The sequence below is a fragment of the Protopterus annectens genome, chromosome 1.part1, assembly GCF_019279795.1.
Source record: "Protopterus annectens isolate FY-2018-M chromosome 1.part1, PAN1.0, whole genome shotgun sequence".
Lineage (NCBI taxonomy): Eukaryota > Metazoa > Chordata > Ceratodontiformes > Protopteridae > Protopterus > Protopterus annectens.
In genome coordinates this window covers 568,874,005-568,900,996 of record NC_056726.1, presented here as the reverse complement: position 1 = coordinate 568,900,996, position 26,992 = coordinate 568,874,005, and the positions used below count along the sequence as shown (strand labels likewise).

Sequence of the window (26,992 nt, the reverse complement as noted above, 5' to 3'; positions counted from 1 at the left end):
AACTTGCAGCATATGTCATTAAATATTTATATTGAAATAAGTGACATTTACCATATGCATTATCCAGTCTGTGTAACTTAAATGTTTTGTTGTTTGTTTGTTTTTGATTTTATTCATTTGTTAACTTGGAAAGTCCAATGGACAAAAGTGTGCTGTTTCTCATAAAGTGACTTGCATTGAGTCATATTAGTAGCTAGAGGAATAGAGCACTGTAACCTGGACTACAAGAAGCAGTGTTCCTCTAACTAGTATGCAATCTTTAATGCTAACTCCCAGATGATTCTGTATGCTAATTGCCAAACTAATATGCATAATTTTATCCTACCTGTTTTCAGAGCCTAGTAAAGTAGTATAGTTAAATCAGGCCACAGTTCTTACAATTGCTTTTAAAGTCTGTGCCATGTTATTTATATGCCCTGTAAAAAGCAATCCTAATTTCAGCTTCCATATGATTATCCACAAAGATGATTAGCCTGCCTCTGTTTCCCAACAATCATAGTAATGCTTCCAGTGAACACTTTTTCCCATTTTGGATAATAAAGACTAAAGTCTTTGTTGCAGATTTATTAAACACACTTTGTAGTGACCCATACTGTGCTACTGGCAAACTGTGACTACCCAAACAGACAAACATTTTAAAATATTGAAATGTTGTTTCTTAGACAAATACACAGCAGATAGAACAACATTTTGTTTAGAAATAGATTTCAAACACTCAGTCTTGTCAAGATTGAGATATTATGCTACAGGAATTTATCACAGTTACATTGTGAATAGCACTAGGAGGCAGTAACCACTCAGAGTACTCATAGTACTCATACTTATTGCTGGTAGCATGGTAAAGGTGGTGGTGGCCCTGTAAGTCACACACCTGTCTTTGGTTCTGAAAGATAAGAAGGCTGTGGGTTCTTTTCCCACCTCAGTCACTTGGATACATGTTATACTACTCATGCTGCAATGCAGCATAAGGAAGGAAGGAAGGGAAGGAGGGGGTGCTGCATTCCTGAGGGTGATATCCTTTGGATGAGATGTCTAACTCAAGTCCCAAATGCATGCGTTGGTGGTAGCTTGAATGGATGCAAAAAATCCCATAGCACTTTTTGAAAAGGGTAGAAGTTCCCTGGTACCCTGGCTGGATATCCCTTGGTCAGCATGATTACCACCTTGGATGTCCCCTGAAAAAGGGCAGCTGGCCGAGTGGGATTATTCTAGTCAATAAAGTATAAATAAAGTAAAGCTTTAGTTAGAAAACTTACTGCATAATATTAGATTGTGGGCTGTCTAGACAAAGCATGCCATAAATATATTTAAAGAGAAAAGGAAATCAGTAAACAGCTAGTTCAGATCTTGCACACCATTTGTGCAGAACCTCGAAATGCTCTCCAGAGTTTAGCAGTAATTATTAATTTAAACCACTTAAGATGAAGCCCAGTGGACACAAATATCCTTACGAGTTGACTTGGGAGCAATGTTTGGTAATGTGACTTTGTCAGTATCATGTATTAAACAAAAATGAGCAGTTCTTTAATTATGGTGGCTGCCAAAAAAGCAATTACTACAAAATGGAAATCAAAATTTAAACCAACTATATTAGAAGTAGTGAATATAGTAACAGAGATAAAACAACTGGAATTGAGATCATTAGGAAAAGGTAGGAGCAAACTACATAGAAAAAATGGGTATTGTGGGTAGAATACATACACGGGAAGAATGAGGTTTAAAAGAAGGCAGGACTTAAATGAGTTTTAGACAATGGGCAAGCTGTACATCAGTATCCTGATTGGAGAATGAGCATTCTCCAGCAGGGTATTACTGTACAAGTAATGCCCGCTGAGAAGAATCAGTCCGCTGTTTCACGGCAGCATATCAAGCTGCCACGGAACTTGGACTGAGAAAAAGGAATAGCCACCATTATTTTACACTCTCTAAGCAGGCATTTTGTTATTTAGTGATTGTAAAATATAAAAAAGAAGCCAACTAAAAAAAGGTTGGGGTGTTTGTGTGTGTGTGTTTGTGTGTGTTTGTGTGTGTGTGTGTGTGTGTGTGTGTGTGTGTGTGTGTGTGTGTGTGTGTGTGTGTGTGTGCGTGTGTGTGTGTTTATGACTGTGTTTGAGTGTACATGTGATATGTCAGTGAAAGTGAGAGCGAGTGAGACATTATTTTACACTCACTAAAGAGCGCTTTTGCTGTTTAGCGAGTGTAAAATAAAAAAGAAAAAAATTAAAATAAAGTGTGTGTGTGAGTGTGTATGAGAGTAAGAGAGAGAGAGTAATCAATCGAGTGAAACAGAAAAATGTGTGTTTATATTTCTGTCTGCATGTGTGTGCAGGCATGCATGAAAGCAGAGAGAGACTGTGTGTGCGTGTGTGTGTGTGTGTGTGTGTGTGTGTGTGTGTGTGTGTGTGTGTGAGAGACAAATTGAGGGAGTGAGAGTGAAAGTGAGAGTGATGTGACTGAATGCATGTATGTAAGCAGAGGAGACTGTATGTGTGTGAGAGAGAGAGAGAGATCGAGAGGGAGTGACAGCAAACTTGTGTGTGAATGTGTGTGTGAAAGCTGCTGGAGATGGTGAGAGACTGAGAAAGAGGGCAAGACCAATCTTGTGTGTGTGTGTGTGAGACAGAGATCGAGAGAGAGTGAGACTGATCTTGTGAATGTGTGTATGAAGGAACAGGAGATTCTGCTTATATATCTGTGTGTGAAACCAGAAGAGACTCTATGTGTGTATGGGAAAGAGAATGGGCTGTATGTAAAATTGCTGTGTTTCACTTGTTTATTATTTTTTAAGCAGTATTATTTTTTATATATGTTTGATATAAAATGCTTCCTCCAACACCATTAACATATACTACAGCAAGTCTGAAACATTAGGCAGAGGAACTATTTTACATTAAAAATATGTAAAAAAAATATATAGCACTTAAAAAAATAAATAAGCAAGCAAAACACAACAATTTTACAGAGCCCATTCTCTAAGCGCAATAATGCCCTCCAGGGTGTGTGTTAATATGTAATTAACACCCTTCCAGGGGTGTTGTGGCCCTCCTCTTGCAGTATCGGGCTTCATAATACCACTGGGCAGGGATTAATTAGACATTAACACACACTGCTTGCATGTAATGTCTGACTAAAAGTGATTGGGTATATTCGAAGTAATGCACAATGTTTGCAAATGGGAGTATCAGTATGGTTTGTGATTTAAAATGGTTGCATAGGATTGTGCTGCTGTGCTTTGTTATCATTTATATAAATATATGATTGGTTATGTTGTAAGTGATAGTTTAATAAAGATTTTTCTTGTTTAAAGAAGGGGGTAGGAATTGAATAATTTATGTAATGTTGCTTAGGTTACATGATATATAGCAATATATGTGAAGCATAATGTTTGTTACTTTTAACTTGGTGATACAATTCGATTACTTTTTTATATAAATTTTAAATGTGCTTGTGTCACAAATGATAATTCAATAAACACGTTTACAAAAAAGTACTGTAAGATCTCTGTCTTGTAACATGCATTCCAACTCTGTGGCAACTGTCACACTAGGTGAGAGAGTTCTGAATTGAAATGTCAGTATTATAACAACTGAAATAGCTTCAGTTATGGTTCAAAGTGTGTTGTTTCCCATTCATAGCACAGAGATACAGAAATACAGAGTAGCTCACACACATTAAAGCATGGCTTATGATTGCTTTGTACTCTATATGCACTAAAAGTATTTGTGCTGACTGGATAGCAAAGAGAAAGATACAATGTCAAAGTATGCATTGTCATTTAGCCCAGGATGCATTGTACTTTGTATGCAAAATTGTACTTTGGTTATGCCTTATAAATGACCACAAGTAATGTGTAACATGCATATCAATATTTCAATCATTCAGACATTAGTATCAGATTTTATTCTGAACTCCTTGATATTAATTAGTGATACACAAAAGAGCTAGACACTTGGTGGTATAGTCATTGGATCTAGATGGTTTAGTCAAATTGACTCATGTTGATGTGACACCTCAACCCCATGTAAAAATGGGAACCAGGGGGTTGAAGATGAGGGCAACACCGGCAATTTGTTGTAATAAAACTGCACACTTTTTTTTTCGTAGCCTCCAAGCCTTTTATTGGCTCCTGACATTGCCACTGTTCGACATATAAATATAAACATAAAATGCTACTGTCAGCCATTGAAACATTTCATGTACTCCTAAATACTTCATTGTCCAGTGCTAGCCACAGCTCCCACTACTCACCCAAACTTTTCCCATCCTCTGTAAATTTTGCCCATCCTTGCACACAGTTTGCATTTCATGCATATTTTATATGGGACAAGTCTTATAAAATTGCTACAGATAATACCCTGCCAGACCATTACTAGCCTGAGTGTGATTGCTGATCTTAGACAACATCAAAGTTTATTACAACAACAGCCTTAAATTTACCTACATCTCCATCCCAACACCATACCCTATTCATAATGTACCTATTCCTGTCAGAAAGATGGATGGCAGGGGGCCATGATGCTGACACTGATGACTACAGTTTCAAGGGGAAATTGTCATTTCCAGCTTTTTAGAGACTCCCACTTGACTAGTAATGGTCTTTTAAGCACATCACCCTGATCTCAGCATATACAATTCCTTGCAGTAGAATATTTTCAAACTTTTGAAAACAGGTGTCTTGAAATTAGTGCAGTATTTTTTTATTTTTCCTTTTATAGTTTTAGTATATGGATACCTGACAGTAAAAGTTAGTTGGAGCTTGTCTCAGACCAACTAGTACTCAGAATATATACTGCTGGAACTTGGGCATAGGAGGATATTTTGCACTTATATATTCTCATGCAAATCAGGGAAGTGATGCAGGAGATTAATAGATCCAACTCTCCAAAAGTATATTGACGCTATTTGAACCCTGAAAGCATCTGTACTACTCAAAAATATTTCACTTAAGGGAACCAGAAGATACAGATGAGAGTAAGAAATCCTATAGTGCTGCATGTATTGTGTGGAAGTAGACTTCTATGATGGAAATGTTCTGAATTGGGCAGTTTTGTTATTATTGGTTGATGCATTTTGTTTCATTGCCTACTGGAAAAATGTTCAAACAATAAATGTTAAAATGTGCTCTAACAAGTCTAACAAGTGTGCTGTATTATACAAGGAATATAATTTAATAAAGTCATAAAGATGTATCAAAAAACGCATGTAAATTTCTTGTTTTGTGTGCAAGCCAGGGGCCTATGATTTGAAAACAGCCCAAAGGTAATCCAGATGCATTTTATTTGGATGTGGTATAGATTTCAATGCTGTTTCAATGAATGTGATTTTCAAGGGCAGAGATGTTTTAATGCCATGTCTATTTTCATTGTGAGACAGTGTTACTTTGTTTAGCAGATATCTATTAGTGTTTGTGCATTGTGCTATAAAATGTAAAAATAAATTCTAAATCATTGTAGAAGTAAAACAGTATGCATACATTAGTATTTATGGTAAATGGGGCAAAATAGCCAGCTAATGGTACATTGGAATGGCTGTAGGGGGACTCTGGTGCCATATTTTGGTTGTCTGTTCTTCAATTTGCATTTGAAAGTTGGTATCCCACAATCCCATTGGAGTTGGTGGAGTTACTTAATTATGTATGCAAGTTTTATGTTAATACAGATTTGTACCTATTTTTCATGGGCCTTGTCCAGATTTTTGATGTTTCCAGGCTGAGAGGTATGATTGAATCAATGGGCATGTCTCAATACTTTCCATGAGCCAAGCAGGGATTCCCAGTGTGTTTGGGATTAGCACAGGGGTGGCTCGTGCTATTGGGCTGGAGGACTGCAGCCCCCCATCTGTAAACAAAAAAGAAAAATATAAAATAAAAGAAAAATAAAAAGGAAATAAAAAATAAAATGAGTCACTGAACATCGCATCGCACATGCGCGGCATTTCCGGACTGCTGGTGAACAAGTCTGGAGCATGCGCACAGAATCCAGACTGTATAACCAGTCAAGATTACAAAGAGAGCATTCAGCAGCACTATCCCAGAAGGATATGCAGTTGTAACTGCATAGACTTGAAGGGGAATCAGACTGCAGTGTCCACAGGCTGGGTAGCACCCAGCCTGCTCTTGCAGGAAGGATGTCTTTTCGTCATGGGCTTTGGATGGAAGGACTTGCTACAACAGAAGATACGTGTTCATTGTACAGAATTTGCTTGGATATTATGTGGATACGATGTTTACTGCTTGCTTGGAGATGGACTTGTAAGGAAGGAATACAATGGACAGATTACAAAGACTTTGAGGTAAGGAATGTGTGTGTGTGTGTGGGTGTGTGTGTGTGTGTGTGTGTGTGTGTGTGTGTGTGTGTGTGTGTGATGCCCCAGGTGCTATATGGTGGTGGGTAGAGAACAAGCTTGAACCCTATACCTTGGGCCAGGTGGCAAGAGCCGGAATTCCCTACCCACCACCATTTGTAAGAATTTGCAGATTTTTCCCTCATATTTGTTCCGTTCTGCTCCTCATAAAATGTCTGGTTTCTGTAGTTTTGTGTACTTGCAAAGTCAGTAGTGCAATGGTGCAGTGGTAGTATTGGTGCCTGACAGCTACAGGTTCTTTGGTTTGATTTTTGGCTGGGGTGCCTTCTTTGTTGAGTCTGCATGTCATCCCTGTGTTTGTGTGGGTTTCCTCCAGTGGACCTCTCATCTTACAAAGACATGTGTCTGGAGTGTTTCTCCCTGGACCTCTGCTGAAAATTGGCTTTTGTTCCAAGTCAGACTTTCCTGGTTAACAAATGTTAAATAAATAAAAATGACAAGCATTTGAATTTCAGACTTCATATTCTTCAGAAAGGACATTGTAACACACAACCTTTTATTCTAGCAATTTTCTAAGTTTCTTAGATGGATATTTGAAATATGTCCCTATTTTTGGACTATATTCCCCATTATTGGCTTTTCCAGGTTTGTTGTGCTAAGGTTGAGAGCTATGGTAAGAACTGAATTCACTTAATATGTTTGGGGACTGTATTCCCCCATTATTGGCTTTGTTCAGGTGTTTTGGGCTAAGAGGTTGACAGCTATGGTGAGAACGGAATTCACTAAATGGTAGCTATTTAAGTTTCAGTCTTCTTGTCATTCACAAAAACAGCTTATTTGGCATAGTGGTATGTTGCTTTGACTGTTTTGCACAGGGTCCTGGGTTCAAGACTTGGCAGTGAAATATATGGTGGCAACACAGCATTTTATTCTAGCAACTTTCCAACATTATGCAAGCAATGTTTAAAATTTGTCCCTGTTTTTTGGGCTTTTGCCCCCCCCCCCAATAAATTTTGGCTTTTTCCAGATTTCTTGTGCTGCAAAGTTCAGAAATACATCTGAGTGTTGAGTAGATTTTACAAGAAGCTGAGAGCCGCAGGGGAGTAAAAGTTTAGTGCTGCTTATGCTGAGTCTGCTTACATTGTTAATCGCACAACAGGTAGTGTACTTGCATGTGATGCAGAAGGCTGTAGGTTCTACTCCCATAGTAGGGAGATGCATTACTGTACTGTGTTGCAAAGGGGGTGGATGCTGTACTCCTTTTTGGTGAAGATACCTAGTAACTATGAACCTGTTATCAGTTTGCCATCCATTCCCTATTGCAATATTACTAGCTTATCATGTTTTTAGTGTAGCATTGGCAACTTATTCCTCAAGGGCAACAAGCACTTTATTTGTAGATGAAATAATGAAATCTAAAGTTGTTTTCTAGCAGCAACCTCTTCATTAGTTACAGATTTCTTTAATGTGGAATTATTTGGATGACTTTTACTACTTCTTCAGAGATTGTGCATATTTACTGATACTGGTGGACTGTAGAAGTTAGAATAGACTTTTATGATGGCAATGTTCTGAATTGGGCAGTTTTGTCATTATTGGTGCATGCATTTTGTTTCATTGTTTACTGAAAACAATAAATTTAAAATGCCCTCTAAACCTGTACTGTATTGTACAAGGAATATAATTTAATACAATCAGGAAGGAGTATGAAAGAGCATGTGAATGTTTTGTGTACAAGGGGCCTGTGATTTGAAAACAGCCCAAACCCAAATTTAATCTTTACCTACCACTGGCAAAATGTATTTTCTTTGAATGTGGGTTTCAATGCTGTTTCAATGAATGTGAGTTTCAAGGGCAGAGAAGTTTTAATGCTAAGTCTGTTTTCATTGTGAGACTGCATTGCTTTGTTTAGCAGAAGTGTTTGCACTGTAAAAGGCAAAATAAAACTTTCAAATTAAGTCCAAATCATTGCAGAAGTAATAGATTACTTTTATTTCAGAAATGTATGTAGATTTGTGTATTTTGTCAGCTGCTCAAGTTAGCAGTATTAATATTAAAAAAGTGATATTCTTTGACAGGTTCCCAGCTGTGTATTGTGTGGCTCTTTTATATTTTTGGATCATATTTTTGGTCTGTTTTTCATAAAATTAGTGGCAAATCATTAAAGACTGAAGGTAGAAAATAATGACAGACATTTGAGTTTCAGATTTCATACCCTTCAGAAAATTCATACTAATTTTCTTTCTAAGTTTATAAGAGCAATATTTAAAAATTGTCCTTATTTTTGGGCCTTTGTCCCACTTCTATGTATGGCTTTGTCCAGATTTCTTGCTCTGAGGTTGAGAGGTATGACAAATGTGTCAGGGCCATCACAGTCAGCCAGAGACATTTCAAATTGTGACATACTTGTTGCACCCCACTCCCCCATGTAGTGACTCTGGATGTGTCCAAGCAAGGCAAGGAGCATTTATGCAGTGTAAAGGTGTTAAGTATCCCCCATCCAAGGTAGACACAAGTACTACAGCGGCTTTTCATCTGTCCTTGTTTTTGCAGAATGTTCTGGTTTCTGCCATATTTTTATACTGTTGATTTATGCTTATTATTATTCAGAAAGGGCCTGTTGCTCTGTGTTTAAGTAGCAATGCTTTAATGACCATCAGGTAAGCTTGTCTGCAATTGTAAGATGCAAGTAAGCTTTAATAAGCATACTGTTAAATGATTTCCAAAATTGAAAGCCTTTCTTTTGTTGCCAAGCAGAGAATACTTACATAACTAAACGTATAAGCCTTGGGTATTGAAATGCATATGACAGTATTTGTAATAAAGGACAGGATTACAGTATTTTAAGAAGCTCATTACCTTTGTTGGAGACATGCAGAAATCTTTGCAGGCTTTACCTGTAAACTAAACAGAATGCCAGTCTATCATGCGTGGTTCATAACCTGTGCAATAATCCTTTAAGCACTTTATCTTGAGCTTGTTTCTTGTTTGCTGTTCATTTTTTACTTTGATCATGTTTTCCCCATGAAACAAGTAGATAGTTGTCAGGCAGCAGGTCTTTTTTGGATAAGAAACATTTTTACAAGTGGGGGTATCACAAAGATTGCTACTTGGTAATTTTATAAAGCTGAATATAAATTATAATTAGAACTGCAGTGCAAGGAGAAGTGGTTTGAGTTGAGTGCTGTTTTTTTTTTATACTTGATTTTGACTGGCATTCCAGTAATGCATTTAAAAAGTAATTTATTTTTTCATGCCTTGCAACCTTTTTGTTTCCATCTAGATATTAAGTAAGCTGTCATGCAGCCAATGTACTGAAATATTTTTTCTTCTACACTTTATTTTGTCTTGATTGGACTCTCATAATGATGGTTTGGCACCCAGGGCAGCGTATTTAATTAAAGTTACAGTTTTTGTGGTTTTGAGCATAGCCTCTCCCCTTTCTTGTTGGCCACACCCCTTCTCATTGACCCCACCCATTCAGCTGTCTCCTGCAGCCCTCCTTTGATTTGAAGTCACCAGCTGCCACTGGATTAGCACTGAAAAAATACTGTTACTGCAAGCTACTTTGCTATGAAGTGTGTGGAATGATAAAACATTTGGAGGGAGTGACCTGAGGTTGCACTGAGAGTACTGGACTGGAAGCTTGTTTATGTGTTAAAGGGAAAAGGATGTAATAACTTATAAAGAAGTGAGCCCAGGAGCAGGTCAGAAAATTATATGGTTATTGTTAATGCCTGACGGTGGTATTCTTAATGTGGGGAAAGAGTTATGGACCACAATTATTTGAAGCTATCTGCCAGGAGGTTTGTTTTTTCTAGGACACAGAAATGATAAGGCTGTACTGAAGTTGTGTCAGTAGGATCCATTATCCAACTGCTGCTCTACCTTCTGAGACCAAGAAATTTTCCAGGCCTAGGAGACTAATTTGTAAATTTTTTTGCTTTTAACATTTCTGTGTGATATTGAAAGTGTAATAACTCCTCCAGCTACATCTCTAGATACCTGAATTCAAATATGTAGCTAGGATGGGGCTAGAGCATTACTGCCCCAGATGTAAACGGTAATAATACACTATTACCACTGTACAAGAGGCACCAATCAGTCCTTTTAAGTGAGCAGTGTTGTGCTTGCTTGTTTAGGTGTCTAGACATGAGCCCACTCTTGCTAAGCATTTAAGCAGCTGTTATTGTGGATGTTTAAATTATTTGTTTGCAGTGTGTGTGTGTGTGTGTGTGTGTGTGTGTGTGTGTGTGTGTGTGTGTGTGTGTGTTTGTTTTAGTAACTCTATAAGGAGGTGAAATAGCTCTTTGCTGCAGTTTCTGAAAGAGATTTTTTGCATATTTATGTCAAAACATAATTTATTTTTAAAGCAAACTTTTTTGGGGAGGTGGTACCAATGGCAGAATCCCCTGATCAAGCTAAAGTACATACTGAATGTGCTATTGGTTTTAATATTTTTGGTAGATTTATTTCAGATTTAATAGTCTTTTGGTGTACAGCATAATCGTTGCTGTCCTCCAAAGTATACAACCTCAGCACTTTTTTCTATAGTTAGGAATTAGATTTGTGAAATTAAGCTATGTGACAAGATGGATAAAATTCTATTTTAGAAGTTTTTTAGTTGTTGTATCATAGAAGATGGGTGTAATCTATAAATGAACATATCATCAAAATATATGATTAGAGTCGAAAGGTTAGCTAGAAGTCCATTAATAAATTTAGAGAAAAATAGTAGTGAGAAAACTGACCCTTAAGGAGCTCCTTTAATTAGGAGGGCTTAATCTGAGAGGGAAGGCCTTACCTTGACATGGAAGCATCTGTTAGACATGAAATTTTTAATCCAGTTTGTTTTTTCCCACCAACACTATGTCTGAGAAGATAATGAAGCGCAGGGTACAAATAACAAGGTCTAATCCTTGTTGAGGACAACAAATGTAGCACTAGTTCCATTGTCTTTAACCTTACTGAGTAAGATGCAGTCGGAAAGAGCCCTGATGGCAGACAGAGCTTCTCCCATTCCAAAGTCCATGGTGACAACAGAGGAAATAAAAATATCTGGATATAATTGGACACATGATAATAGTCTGCTTTCCCTAGATATTCCCTAATATTTGAAGATTTAAAACTGGACAAATGTTTGAGGAGGTGGAAGGTATTTATATTGTTGTAGAGTGTTATTATTATTTTATTTTTGTTTTGCAGACTTCCAAATTTTTCTGTATATGATTTCTGTATATAAATTTTGTTTTGCACAAATATTGATTGTAGTTTAGAAACATTTTTCTCTTATTGTTCTCCCTGGGAAGTAAGATTTCAAGAATGGATAGTCATGGCACATGGTAGATGTCATAAATACATATTAGGTACCTTGTTCCCAAAATCTTGCAAGGCCATCTAAAACAGAAACATTTGATAATCATATAGATCGATGCAACTGTTGTGGTATATAATGAAACCTTATTGCAACTGCTGAGTAAGAGAATAGGCAAATAGAAGTACAGTCACAGAAAAAGTGCAGGTAGCAAAAAAAAAAAAAAAAAAAAAAAATACTATATTCAGTGATCCCAAAACCCAAAACACCATAATATAAGTAAATGACAGGCAGCACCACACAATCCTTTATCAAATCCTGATGCTTTTGTTAAGATCTTCAACAGCTTACAAAGGAGAATAACCACTCACCAATATACACAGAGATAGAAACATAAGCAAATTCAAAAATCAATAAACTTACTGTTCGCTCAACAATAAAATAAAGTCCAAAAGCAATTAAACAGTTAAGCAGAGCCATTCACAATCAAAAGAAAAATAAAACAAACATGGGAGTCATGCTGACAGAGTGAAAGAAAAAGCAGCAAAAATTATAAAATCACCACTCAGTTAAAACAATGTTTTTTTTCTTGTTTGGAGCTTATACCTCTTGGAAACATTCTTGAATTTTAAAATAGGCATAGTTCCTAATAATGCAAACTATCTTTAATATCAATAGTCCTATATTCCTTGTCCTGGCTTATTACAACAGATGCCATCCTTGCAGAAGGCTTGTTTTTATTTTTGTTTAAATAAAAAGCAATACTAGTCTACTCATTTCCATTCTTAATGAATGTGATGCAACTCTTTAATGAATAATTGTGCTTATCCTGCATGTACTCAGGTAACCCACGGTCATAACATTTCTTGATATTGCATGAGCTCTGTTAGTTAGAACCTCACTAAACGCATGTGAACTGGTTAGTAATACGAGCAAATTATATGTATTTTAAGCAACTACACCCTGCACCTTTGCCCCCCATACCTCTCAGGCTTGATTATTCTGTCTCTTAAAAGTCACCATATCTCAGGCAATGATATACAGTATAAATAATGAACCAGATTCTAAAAGAGTTGCTCTCACTGTAAGTTTGCCCTCATTCTGAAAGTCTTGCTCCCAGTGTGACTTAGGCCTATCTATAAACAGTCTGACACCAGGGGGCAGATTCTAAAAGACCTGCTCTCACTCTAATTGGTCATTTACACTGTGAGCAAGGCTTTTGGAATTGGGTCCACTGACTCCTTCTTTTTTTCATAGGTTGGTACTAGGCTATCGGCCCTAGGGCCTATACAAGCCTAGCCATAACAATTCCCTGGATATTTCTTCCCACAATATTTACTTCTCTGGACCCCTGTCTAGCAGGGCGACTGACATGATCCCCGGGGTGAATTTCCTATCTCCCATCCAATCATCAAGGTTCCTTTTGAAGATGACCAAGGAGGCGCTCTGCTTGACATGTATGGGCAGTGTATTCTAGAGTATGGGGAGTCTCTGGGTCAGGACCCTATCCCTCCAGCATGTTTTGTTCATTGTGATGACAAGGTTTAGATCCCTGGAGCGTGTGGCTCTGAGAGATTGGGATTTCTTTAAGTGGAGCATGTCCAACAGCTCAGGGTTTGACAATGCCTTGTATGTTAAGCAGAGATCACCTCTGAGTAGACAATATGCCACAGAGTATAGCTGGAGTTTTTTTAGATGGTCAGCATATGACATTTGCTTTAGGCCTGTGATTCTTTTAGTGAGGCATTTCTGTGGCCTTTCCAGCTGTTGCAGATGTCTTGTGAGGTACATACCAAACATGGCATTATACTCTATAATTGGTCTAATGAAGGATGAGTACAGTGGGACAATTACCTCCTTTTTTCTGGATGAAAAACCCTTAGTGATGAGGTGTGCCACATAGAAGGATTTCATGACTGTTGTGGCGATGTAGTTATCGAAAGTGAGACCACTGCCCACCTGTGTCCCTAAGTCTCTCATCACACTTTCGATGTTTAGTGTACTGCCACGTATGTGGTAATTCATGGGTACATGTTTTTTTCCAAAGGGGATAACTATACATTTCTTGGTATTAAGCTTGAGCCCATGGCTCTGGCACATACGGTTGCCAACTTTTCATGTCAAAAATTCTGGACATGTACGTGAAAGCAAAAAAGGCATGTAATTTTGGTACCCAAAATACAAAATTTTGCTTAATAATGTTTGGAATCATTAGTCTCTCTCTCACATTATTTTTATTAACTGCAACTTACATTTCTTACTTTTTTCTGGCTGTAAACTGTAAGATTTTGTATTTACACAGCCATGGAACAACAAAACATACCCATGGGTATGTTTCTTTCCTGCAAAATCTCATGTTTCTACAAAAAATGTCCAACCTTGGGCATTTGAAAAGGTGGCAAGTGGCAACCCTCTGCTTCCCATTACATTGGACATGTCATATGATCTTTCTTTATGCTTAGATGAGCTGAAAGTACGTAATACTTTATTCTGCTTAATACTGAAAATATGTTGTCTGCTGTCCGCTGATACTACCTGTCAAGAACTTGATAATGCTTGAATCATCTTGCTGTAACCATAACAGCTTCTTCCAATACATACGCTAAATCACACTGCTGAACAACAAACCCACTAAATGGGTAAAACATTATGTGCAACAATATGTCATTGCTATTTACATAACTGTCTACATAGCTCACCACCGTATACATCTCTATCTGCCCTATAAAACTATAAATGTTAAGTGTATGGCATACATAGATACATTGGTGATGGCTGGTAGTAACTTTTTTTATGTGTGCCTTTTTATCTGTTTATAGTACTGCTTGTTATATATTCCGTATTTCTACTGTGTCTTTTCCTGTTGTATTTGTTTTGTTTCTGCTGTAGAAAAAACTTTAAATTTTTTTCTTACTTTATTTTTAGTATCTTATTTTGATTTCTATTTTAGTATTTTAAATTATTAATTTAATGTATTTTAGTATTTTAAATTATTAATTTAATCTTATCTTCCTTCTGTACTGCTGTCATCTCACTGACAACTACACCATTGTGCAGTCTTACAACAACAGACTGGATTGAGCTAAATTAGCGACAAACAATGCATAATCCCATTAACAAACCAAAAAACTACCCATGCCTTCTGAGACTGTAAATGGCATTATCGAGCACTACTTTACAAGCAGAATTCTATGCTCCACAAAAGAAAGAAACAGCTATTTGTAATCCAAATCAACGCAGCAGGAAACTCACTATACTCACTCTCTCTCCCTCAACCTGACAATTTAAACTCCTTCAAATCACAACTAACACACAATGCCTACATTTGGATTCCTTACTGTGCTCTTTCACTTTCCCAGGATAAAATTCTACAACTACAAACATACCACCAATGTTATGCTTTCTTTTACATTTCAGCTAAACTCTAGACTGCCATATCTTCTTCTCCCTTTTTCCCACTGGTTTTCAGCTTCACTATACTTTCCGCAGTGTTCCACTCTTCCACACTGCTATCAGTCTATAAACTTAGAATCTGTCTGTCTCTGTATAGTCACACATTTACTACTACTACTGATACTGACTGTACAATTCAAAGGAAAGTACTATGAAAACGATCACCATTCCATTAATAATGCTCTGTGCAGTGCATTAACTGCATTTCTGTATTTTTATTTATTGTTTTTTTATTATACCTTCTGTAAATATGCAATGAAAGTTATTTCTTCTCTGTCTGTAATGTATCCACTGTACTTACTTACCTACAATAATTGACTTCTTCTACAGACTTGACTTCTTCCCCGTCTTCTTCCCACCTAAAAGATAATTAATTCCCTTTTGTTGTTTTCCAGACAGTCACCTTCACTCTTGTGAGGTCTCACCATCTCAGGAGCTGTCAAACTGTAGGATTTCAGTTTGCTTTCTTCAATTCTGGCGCGGTGCTGAATCAGTGGTAATTGCTTATCTCACCTTTCACTTGCAAACTGAGATTAACCAATCAGCTTCAGGGGAAATGTCATATAAATACATAATGCAAGTTGCAAATGCAAATGTAGATTGTAGACGTGGTGTAAGCCGGCTAAGGACCCCATATTGACCCACCGGAGAGAAGCTTGTGGAAGCAGGGCAAGTGCATGTAATTGTAAGTTGCTCTACATTTCACGCTGAGACTAAATTGCAGCAGAAAAATAAGAATTTGCAAGTTGAGGGAGTTTAGATGAAGTTGGAAGAGGTGGCAACATTTTAGCTAAGCTGACTAGCAATAAGACTGTTTTAATAGCCATTTCATTTGTATAATAAATGCTTCAGTTTGGTTACTGTACAGGCTGACTAGATTTGCATGAATTGTGTGTCAGTGTGTGAGCTGTATGAACCCAGCAAAGCCCCACACACCTCATCAGACTAGTGTACTCCAGAGTCAAAGGAAGCGAAGAGAAAACAAGTGTCTGTTGTTGTATTGGGGCTCAAGAGCTGCTTTTACGGAGTCCACCCTCCTGATAGCCTAGTACCAAAATTTTGGAAAGCACAGAATCTCCTCCTTCGTGCATTTCTAACTGCTTTAGCTATTGAGGTCGCAAACAGGAACTGCCAGTTTTTAGGTTTTGTGTAAAGCGGTGGCATACACAGAAAAAGCAGAATCCATCCACCACTCTCTGAACACATGGACAGCCTTTCCCAAAAATATGCCTAAGAAATCGTGGAAAACGGTTAGGCATTTGAGTTGCATGATGTTTAACATGAGTTCATTCAGAATCGGACTCTGAGTTAGTTACACGAGTAACAGAACTAGTAATAGTTCTCTAGACAGACACGCACACACACACACACACACACACACACACACACACACACACACACACACACACACAAACACACACACACTCATACCACATTTGTCTATGCATGCATATATGGTTGCATACAACATGCAATAAGGTTAGGTGCCTATGTAGTGTGTAACTCGCTGATGTTTCAGCAGTCGGACTCTGCAGGCACCAGTCAAGTTTTTTTTTTTCAACTGCTGCGAGCCTGCAAAAAATAATTTCTGGATTTACACTGTGAAATCCGGACAACCAGACAACAGTCTTTATTTCCAGACAATCCGGAAAAATTCTGTACAGTTGGCAACTTTCCTGGCACCAGACATCTGTTTCTGTAAGGCCCTTTTGTAGAATATCCACATCATTTGGCGATTCAGTAATGGCTCCCAGTTTGCAGTCATCTGCAAACTTTGTTAGCCAGAGTCCCTTAGTGTTGGCCTGTACTTCAGAGAAGTAGATTTGGAGTCGGCTACTTTTACATTCTGGGTTCTGTCAGTAAGCCAGTTGGCAACCCATCGAGTGACGTAGGGATTTTTGCCCAGCTTAGTAAGTTTATCTATGATTCCAGACTGGGGGATGGTGTCAAAGGCCTTGGCAAAGTCCAGATAGGGTGTGTGGACTGCCTTACCCTCATCCACAGCTCTGGAGACTGATTCGAAGAAGTCAATCAGATTCAGGAGACAAGATCGGCCCTTCACAAACCCAAACTGGGTGGGGTCCAGTGTTTGAAGGCTGCCAATGTCTTTGTTTATAAGTTCCATGATAATGCATTCCATGCCTTTGCAGATCAGGCTTGTCAGACTGATGGGACGGTAGTTCCCGGGATCCAAGGTGGATTCCCCCCTTGTGGAGTGGGATAACTGTAGCTGTGCACCACTCAGTGGGCACAAAGCCTGAGGTGAGGCTATGATTAAACATGACACTTAGGTGAGGTGCCAGTTCATTTTGTAGTTCATGTAGTACTCAGCCTGGGATGTCATCTGGTCCCATGGATGCTGTATTCTTAGCTTTGGAGAGTGCGGTTTCTACCTGTGTGGCCGTGATTACCGGAATTTGGCAATCTTTTGGTATTGAGATGGACCCTTTAGAGGGTGAGAGGGGGGTGAAGTTGGCACTAAATTGATCTGCCAGGATATTGGCAATATCCTTGGGATTAGTATATTTAATGCCATTCTGTTGTAGCTCAGAGCAGATCTGAGCAGGTCTGCACTGCTCATAAGAGACACACACAGAAGCAACAATTTCTTATTTGTATGTGTCTTGTCTAATAAAAAAGTACAATTAGACAATCAAGCAGCTAAAGCTGAACAACTGAATTATGAATATTTTTGATAGGAGTGAATGAGCAGAAGTCAATTATAGCATATGGCTTCCTCTGCCATCCCAACCAAGTACGATGGTATACGATCGTATTTATTGCACAACTTTCTATTGAATGTCACCATTATGTCAGATTACATTACCTTCTTAAGACGAGTGCTGTGATTATTTACCTTCCGTTTTATGAAAGAACAATTCCTAATGTATGCCTTGTATGGTGATCATTAGCATCCCTGTACTTTTGTAATGCAGTTTGGTACAGATAGAGAATTGCTCTGAAAGAGAGATAGAATCAGATGCCCAAATAAAAGATAAATATTACTTGCTTTACAAGTGAACAAGTGGCAGAGCCATAAATGCATGGCATTAAAAGGCAGGTAAAGAGACTGCATTGCACTGACATTTTGACACCGAGGATTAAGGTTGCAGGCTATTTAGGAGCTTTATCCTGTAATCCTGGGTTTGATTTCCTCAGTCTCCATTTGTTTACTGTTTGATTCAGAGATGGTTTGTTAGCCAGACAGTGTTCTCTGAAGTTAGTTATGCAAAGCAGTATTTGTATCTAATAAGCTTAATTAGTTAGCAAGAATGTCTAGCCAGTCTATACTTATTGTATACACTGCACATATTAGAGAATTTTTATTCTTTCGCTAGTGTATGTCTCCATAGATCATATAATATTACTGAATAATATATAGCTGTCTCATTGCCTGGATCTAAATTTGACTACAAAACTATAAATGGACAGTAGAAATGTATAGGATATTTTCAGACTGAGTTATACTAAACAAAGGATCCCTTAGGAACTCATTCGCAGCCTATATTTATTTAGTTTATATTCGAAAGATATTCAGTTTAAGGAATGTATTTTTATAATCTTTATGGAAATTATCTTTAAAAAAATAAGAGTTGTACAAAAAGTCTTTATCATAATGAGCTAAAGAAAATAAGATGAAAATAAATGTTAAAAAAAAAAAAAAAAAAACATTCCGGATGTGAGCTTCAATGTTGAGGCAAAAAGGGCCTACTAGCACAATTGTGAAAACCAGGTATTTAAACTCACACACATGGACACATCCTCATACCTTTCAACTGCACAAAATATCACCAAATATCCATGACTTTGCCTTTCACACTACCTTGTTTTTTCTCCTCACCCTTACATTCGATTAATAATGCAAGACATTAGCGTTTAATACTTAAGTTTCATTTGCAGCTTCTTGCTACAAAAACTGTTTAAGGGATTTCACTTGTTTATCTTTTTGGCTTTTCCCAGTTAGGGGTTGCCACAGCGGAACTCCGATCCGCTAATGATTGGCAGTAGATTTTTATGGTGCCGAGTTGCCAGCCCAATGCCCAACTTTCACCAAAGTCATGGCTATTCACGCATGTCTTTCGGAGGCCACTCGACCACGGGGAGGACATGCAGACTCCACACAGTAGGCACTCCAGCCAAGAATCGAACAGGAGAACCTCTTGCTGTGAGGCAACAACGCTACCGCTGTACCACCATGGCTGTTTAAGAGATTTCACTGATATTTAAAAAGTGCCCCTGGTGTTTATTGCCCCACTCCATATTGCAGTCAATTCTCGTTAGTTCAGGGGTAACTGAGAGATATGGAAGCCTCCCCACCCTCACAAATAAATACGTGAGTGCACTCACCAACATCTGCACATACACACACACACACACACACACACACACACACACACACACACACACACACACACACACATGCTCTCTGTATACATCAAACACCCCACTCAGCAGATTGCAGTCATACACACACTCCTCCATTGAGCTATCTACACACATACATACACACACACACACACACACACACACACACACACACACACACACACACACACACACACATACACACACACACACACACACACACACACACACACACACACACACACATATACTCTATGTATACATCAAACACCCCACTCAACAGATTGTAGTCACACACACACTCCTCCATTTAGCCATCTACACACATAAACACACACACATATATACGCCCCACACACTTAACACACTCACTAGACACCACTCATATACTCACATACCATATATGCAGACAACTCCCCCTCAACACTACCAGTCCAATGAACTACCTGTCACTCACCTGTAATATGTCATCATTTATTTATTTATTTATTACATTTGTTAACCGGGTAGTGCCCGACTGGGCCAGAAGCCCGTTTTCAGTGGAGGCCCAGTGACAAAAGCTCCACATGTAGTAACAAAGCTTACAATAATAATATTTATTATATAGTAGTCAGTATGAATACAAGCAACGGTTTACACAGGTATACAGAGACCCAAGTACAAGCATTGTAAACTTGTACAGAATATTAATTACAAAGACAGCATGCATAAAATAAATTAAGTAAACATGTATACAGAATTCCAATTACGACAGTGTGCATTAAATAAATTTAGAGGCAGTATGCATGTATATCAGCAGTGACTTAGGACAAGGAGTTAATTACTATTCAATATGCATGTACAGTGTGGCGGGAATCAAAGAATCTCTATTTATCAATTAAAACAGTGTAAAATCATTCATTGAAAGCTTTTGGCTGGATGTAGTGATTTACTTAGCTGAGGAGTTCTATGAAGTTCTCTGCTGCATAAATCATTTACCACAGGCATTTCTGGAGGAGAACACATGACTCATTGCCATATATCTCTTCCCCACAATGTCTCATTAGCATTTGTAGTAGGCCAGATTGACAGCCAACCATGGTGCTGCACCTGTTCGAGGTAAAACACTGCTCTAGGTCTATCTCGGAATTGGAAACAGCTATGGTCAATGGTAGAGAGGGCTTACCACTAGCAGTAATATTAATACCAAATTAAAATTCAAAGCAATCAAACAGTTAATCAGAGTGATTCACAATAAAATTGAAATTAAATGAAATGACTGATACCGGTACAAAGTTGCATATAATATTTTCTGATAATCTAGCATTTGATAATCACATTGCTAATGTTTATCAATTGGGGCCATACATTTCTAGGATGAATCCACAGATATTCACTATATCAGTCTTTCCTCCCCTCATTAGATACAGCTTAGAATATGTATGGCAGATTTGGTCACCCTTAACTAAAATTCCATAAAGTATTTATGGAATAACTATACTGTTTTATGAAGCCAGATTTAAATCTCAAAGTTTATTGTCCGTGTTGTAGAGAAGAATTAGTAGTACTTGAACTGAACTTCTAAAGCAAGTAAGGATCTGTATCTCCTTGATTGTTTGGGATTAAACCCATCATTCCCACATGCGGTGAAAAGATTTAATGCATATAAAATTATATAATACTACCAATTATTTTAATAAGAGATTTGTAAGCCACCTGGATTAATTTCCTATATATATATATATATATATATATATATATATATATATATAGGAGCTGTTTATAATCTCGAAATACTGAAATGTCGAATTTCAGTATCTTGAGACTATAAACCCGAATGTTTAAAATTGTGAAAGTTCATAATTGCGAATTTGAATATCTCAAATTTGTGGTTATTGCCTTACGCTACATGATGTCCGGGATTGTGTGTTTATGGTGCGCAGTGCCGTGTATGGATCTAGGCATTTTGTCAGGTAAGTGAGTGTTTTTTTAAGGGGTTTGAGTGGGGGTTAGAGTATGTTTGAGTGTGCTGATATGCTTGATGTGTGTGTGAGGGACTGGAGAATGTGAGTGTGTAAGTTTGCCTTTGTTTGCTGTTTGTGCAATCTCGGAGTTAGTATATATAAGTAGGGGGTGCAGGGGGGCTTGCCCCCCATCTTATGTGTGTATGAGTTGTGTATGTGTGTAGTTTTTGTTTGTTTATGTTGTGATATGGGTGTTGTAGTGTATGTATGGTGTAGTGTATGCGGTTTGTTCGGTGTTTTGAATTTTGTGGTTTTGGGCTCGGGGATTTTTAGTTTCGGTGTTTTGTGGATTTGGTTTCATAGTTTCGAGATACTGAAATTCGATGTTTCAGTATTTCAAGATTATGAAGTGAATGTATGTATATATATGTGTGTGTGTGTGTGTGTGTGTGTATGTATGTATATATATATATATATATATATATATATATATATATATATATATATATGGATCTAGGACTGTTGAACGATAGTTCAACAGTCCGAATCCACTATCACCGAACACACTTTAACGAAAGCGCTTTCACCAAAAAATGACATTTACATTTTTGCAAGGGGGCTTGTCCCCCACACCCTCCCACACCCTGCCTACTTTTATATTCTCACTCCAAGGTCACACTACAGTGGGGAAAGGGAATTTTCCCTTATCCTCACTGTAGTGCGATCACCGCAACAGGCATACTTATGCGAAAGTGCTTCTTCAGTGAAAAGCACTTTTGTGTAAGTATGCCTGGCCATTTCACATTCGGTGAAACGGCCACTCGAGCATTGGTCCTAGACCCGTATATATGTATGTATATATATATATATCTATATATATATATATATATATATATATATATATATATATGTATATGGATTCACTTTATAATCTTGAAATACTGAAATATCGAATTTCAGTATTTCGAGACTATAAAGCCGAAACACCAAAAACAGGAAAACCAAAACTGCGAGACCCAAAACCATGACTGTTAAAGCACACACACAAACACAACTTCACCTACCTCCGCACAACAACATAAACACACACTTACAATAGGCAGGGGGCAAGCCCCCCTGTATGCCCCATGTGGGGGGCTGCACCCCCCAGACCTCCCTACTTATTTATACTAACTCCGAGGTCGGACTAAACACCAGCACACACAAAACCCACCAACATACATTCCACCCCCCCCTCGTACAAACACATATCATACAGATACAAGCACCACCACTCTCAACACTGACACACTGACACTCTCAGCTACGTACCCTAACCCACACCTAACACCCCCGACACATTAACACACACAAACCCTCCCCAAAATCCTTAAAAACACCACACTTACCTAATGTGCTGACAGTACCGCGGGTTTACCATTTCCGGTTTCGATATTCTGCAGTTTTGCACATCTGCAAATTTGACACTTTGGTCTCGAAATACTGAAATTCAACATTTAAGTATTTCGAGATTCCAAAGTGTTATATGTGTGCGTGTGTGTTTAAAAGTCTGACAAATCTAAATATTTTTAAACATAAGTTTAAACATAACTTTAGAAGCAGAGGTTTTTTTGTGGTAATCATGGGTTTTTAGGCAATTTTGTCACTTGTCTATATGTGATATGTATATATTCATACTTCCATACATACACATGAATGTATGTATGTATGTAAGAATTACTTTGTGTGTGTTAGCTGTGCAGTCTTGTATTCCATCAACACTTGTGACCCAACTAACTTCTTGAGAAAATTGTGACAATCACTAAGTACCCTTTCTATGAGAAACCATCTCCTTAATCTGCCCTAGGCTGACTGACAATTTTATCTACCTAAGATATCCTTTTCTCTGTTCTCAAAAGTCATTAATTTCAAAAAGTGATTTGTACAGATATGAAATTATGACTGAGTTAGGTGTTAACAGACACTGTATAAAATTAATTCTAGATAGTTGCAGGACACAGAATCCTGATCCTGTTTGGAATAAAACAGGAATCAGGAACCCAACATCCTAAAATCTTTCAGGTAGTTGTGTATTTATAAAATCTCAAAGAATAAGGCACCACGTCTGGAACAACAAATTAATTTATTATGCTTTTCATCTACACCAAATAGTCAAACTTCATCAGATACAAGTACTTCATTCACAAGAAATAGTTTAAATAACCCTCTCAGTAAGTCATATGACATCCCAGCTCAGTAAGTCACATGACATTCCAGCTAAAAATTTAAAGAGCTAGTCATATCTATTTAAGGAATAACAGCATATATTTAAAATGACCAGCTTGTGCATTATTTCAACAACACCACCCAATATTTAGAATTCACCTACAACTTTCATGAACATGATATTTCTTTTCTAGATCTACAACCAAGAAAAAACAATGAGGAGGGGAGATATGAAGCTAAAATTTTCAGGAAACAAACTTATGAAAACACATTCTAGCACTACACAAGTACCCATCCATACCATCAAAAAAGATCACTGATTAAAGGGCAACTTGTACGGGCTGCTAGAATGATAACTATTGAAATGGATTTCCACAATGAATGTGAATTTTTAAAACAAATGTTTATGAGAAGCGGCTACACAGCCTCATTATTGGCTGACTTAATAGATGAAATCAGGTCCAAAAGGCATAATGGTTTTTATAGGCCAATTTTAAACATAATTCATAGGTTAGTACTAGGCTAACTGCCCTTGCAAGCCATTGTAAGCCTAGCCAATTATCCCTTGTGAGATTCAAACCTTGCACCTTGTGTTTGTAAGGCAGTTGTACGTTTGTTTTCTTTTGTTTCATTGGAATAGTTGTGTATTTATTCCATCCCATCACAGACTCAAATGGCAAAGCTATGTTTTGTCTCCCACCTCTGAATTATATCTAGACTTCATCCCTCCTCAGTACCAAGCAATTTATAGTCTAACCGCTGTTCAGTAAACAAAACCGTTTCTTAGAGAGTTTAATAATGTTAATCTTACATGGTACATAAAAGAGTGAAAAACAATATTTAGCTGTGCCAGATGTGGATTTCTCACCTTATTTTATTACTTTTGTGATTATTTTCCCTCATGTAAAAGCTTTTCACACTTCCTTCAGGTTCAGAAGGAGTAAAATTTAATTTCCAAACCACCAACCAAATTACTTTAGGATAATTGCACTTAAATGAACTATATGTCATGAAAGGACAGCCATTAACACACTCCTCTGTTATACATTTTACAGTTAATACCCTTTATTTTACTGCCTATATATGTCTATAAATATATATATATATATATATATATATATATATATATATATATATATATATATAGAGAGAGAGAGAGAGAGAGATAAGTATGTGTGTGTTTACATGTATGTATGTGTGTATATATATATTTATATATATATATGTGTGTGTGTGTGTGTGTGTGTGTGTGTGTGTGTGTGTGTGTGTGTGTGTGTGTGTGTGTGTGTATGTATGTGTATATGTATATATATATATACATATATATATATATATATATATATATATATATATATATATACATATATATATATATATATATATATATGTGTGTGGGTCTACTTTAGAACACAGACACACCAAAACACTGATGACAAGAACACAGAGACCGGAAGATCAACAGTTCAAAAGCACGAAACTTCACATGCCCAACAAACCACAATCCCGACAATCAACAAAACAAAACAAATACGTTTTCCGAAAAACACACACACAACACAAGCACATCAAAAACCTTACAAATCTACACTAAACTTTACATACACAACTATCTATGCACTAACCTTAACCCAAACCCTAACCCTAAGGTCTGTCACTATCACACACTTACCTTACCTGCACCCTAACCCTAATTCACTTAACCCGCCCCTAACCGTAAAGTCTGTCACTATCACACACTTACCTTAACATGTCGGTGTTCTCAGCATCGGGCTTTTAAACTGTCGGTCATCTCAGTTGTCGATCTTCCGGTCTCAGTGTTCTCGTCGTCGGTGTTTTGGCATGTCGGTGTTTTAAAGTAGACCTATGTGTATATATACATATATATATATATATATATATATATATATATATATATATATATATATGTATATATATACACACAAACACACACACACCCACACACACACACACACACACACACACATATATATATATATATATATATATATATATATATATATATATATATATATATATATATATATATATATTATGTATAAATCTCCACACTTACGAACATCCGGTACTCACACACACATACATACAAACACACACACACGCGCGTGCGCGCGTGCACACACACACACACACACACACACACACACACACACACACACACACACACACACACACACACACACACACATATATATATATATATATATATATATATATATATATACATAGATTTTATATATATATTATATATATATATATATATATGTATATGTATATATATCTATATATATATATATATGTATATATATGTATATATATATATCTATATATGTGTATAAAACTCCAAACTTACGAACATCCGGTGCTTGGTGCATGAAGTGCCCAGATATACTAATCCATCCACAAACCGAAAATCTAGCACTATTGTAGTTATTTTAACACAAATGGGTAAAATAAAAATAAGAACACACCAAAACGTTCCAAATCTTCTTTAATGGCCAAGCAATCTGCCACATCAAACACAAACCTAGGTTTCACCCACTGGCGTCATCAGTGTGTATTACCGGGAAGGTAGAAACCCATTTTATACATTTTTCTTATTGGGCTTCTTAAAGTCACAGGATACCCATTACAACTAGTACTCCTTGAATATATTGAACACGCCATAGCAGTGCATAACACATTTCACACACAACAGCAATATATACCAATTTACCAATTTTATCACAATTCACCCACAATATTTATTTGACCTATATTTTTGAAAAATCCCTATAATGAACTAAACTTACCTACCAATGATCATTTAGTCCTGGTTTGAATAGTGCCCTCAAATACACTATCCACATTCTTTCTTTTTGTATTAAAATTTTATGTTCAAGTGTTATAGTTAATTCATTCCCTACTACCGTATCGATACCCAGGAATATGAAATGGGCCCCAGTATGTATCAATGTATGTTTGTATAAAGCACTGCGTACCCTTTTACAAGTAATATCACTGATGTGTAATGCAATTCTTTGTTTTAAACCTAAAGAAGTCCACCCCACATAGAAAGAACCACATTGATACACGGCCATATATATCACCCACTCGCTAGTGCACGTAATAAGATGTCTTATATCATACACCTTTGCTGTATTAATGGAGGTAAGTGACTTAGTTTTTGAGACCACCTTACAAGTAAACACAATGACCACAAAAAGCACTACCAACTATCTTATTTTCCCATTTTATAGATGTATTCTTATTACTCTTCTTAAAGTCTGCTAGATGTTCACCTATGGTCTTACCTCGCCTATATCCAAACCAACACTGACTATCTATTAATGGACACAAAAACCTATCAGTTTTTAATATATGCCAATATTGTTGGATTGTGTTCTTAATT

At 37.1% G+C, this 26,992-nt stretch overlaps 1 protein-coding gene across 1 annotated transcript in view; it reads right to left on the bottom strand.

Annotated features, from left to right (window-relative positions):
• Nucleotides 1-26,992, bottom strand: part of LOC122814881 — a 1,525,389-nt gene that overhangs the window by 612,665 nt on the left and 885,732 nt on the right. The gene's annotated exons all lie outside the window — the stretch shown is intronic.